The sequence below is a fragment of the Acyrthosiphon pisum genome, chromosome A2 (genome assembly GCF_005508785.2).
Source record: "Acyrthosiphon pisum isolate AL4f chromosome A2, pea_aphid_22Mar2018_4r6ur, whole genome shotgun sequence".
NCBI classification, from domain to species: Eukaryota; Metazoa; Arthropoda; class Insecta; order Hemiptera; family Aphididae; genus Acyrthosiphon; species Acyrthosiphon pisum.
In genome coordinates this window covers 29,268,733-29,270,161 of record NC_042495.1, presented here as the reverse complement: position 1 = coordinate 29,270,161, position 1,429 = coordinate 29,268,733, and positions in this window count along the sequence as shown.

Sequence of the window (1,429 nt, the reverse complement as noted above, 5' to 3'; positions counted from 1 at the left end):
CAGCTATTACTCGTCCAATTGATTGCACTTATTGCCCTCGATACAAAGACGATGCATAAAATTAATAATATAAAAATTATGAAGGGTTTGTTCAAAAGAGGAATAGTATTCAATTATCCTCGACGTTCGACACTTGTTTTTTGTATTTAACAAGCAGTCCATACATGAGGGGTGGTCCAAAACGTACTATTGCCAAAATTTACAAAATCAAGTTAGATAGGTATCGATTCTTATGGAAAAAATAACGATTCATCGATTCGCGTCGTCAGAAAAGATCAAAACGTACTATTACCTGGTGAAATTTGCGATTCAAAATGACTGGTTAATCCAAAACGAACCTTTTCCATACATAAAAATGATATATTTTAGAAAATCAAAACGTACTTTTTCCAGTTTTACGCCAAAACGTACTACTGCCCACGTTAAAAGAATAGGAACAAATCACTAATACTATATCAAAACCAACTATTTCCAAAACGTACTTTTTTATGTTATGCTAAACCGTACTCTTAACTTATTGTACGTATACCTAATTAATATAAGGAAGTTAAAATGTTATTCCAAAACGTACTAAAATGTAATTTTATAATACCTATTTAATTAAGTTTTAAATTAAATTAAAAATATAAGTCTAGAATAATTAATACATTTGAATCGTTTTAAATATAAATAATATATTATTAAATAATTTTAAAAAAAAAATCTTCTTTTCAAAATGACTTAACTGGTTATAAATGGTTAGTTATTTTATTGGAAATGTTAAGATACAGAAAATCGCTTCTCCTAAAAAATCAGTATTTTGGCAATAGTACGTTTTGGATTTCCACCCCTACACTTATATATTATATAGGTACGTAAACATATTATGTTTCTTGGATTTTCTTAAAATTCTTGTCTATTAACCTTTGACCATCCATAACATTTTCATAGCACTTTTTTGGGATCCGACATGATCAATCATGTCATTGACTTTTCTAGAAATATAAAAGCCATTGTGATATTTACACTTAATAATTCGAGCATGATATTTTGGTTTGATATTCGATCTATTAAGCACGGAAAATTGAGTGTTAATCTTGGCTGTATCAGGCTAAATAATATATATATTTATAAAACCTATGTGTTCACAAGTTTGTGACTAGAATGAAATATAAAAATAGTAACAAACTGAGATTGACCTGTGTATTGTGTTGTATAATTTATATGTTCATAGAGAACGATACAGTTTTTCAAACCATACTGACCTCATTCTGTAAGTACACATTAGATAGTAGTCATTTATAATGTTATATTTAAATATTTTATAATGCATTAATTGATTGTTAATGATTAAATATATTAAAATAGGTAGGTAATAAACATATGTATTAGTCATATAATCAAATATTATGTTGGTAATAATGATAATACGTAAATCGATCCTTAGGTT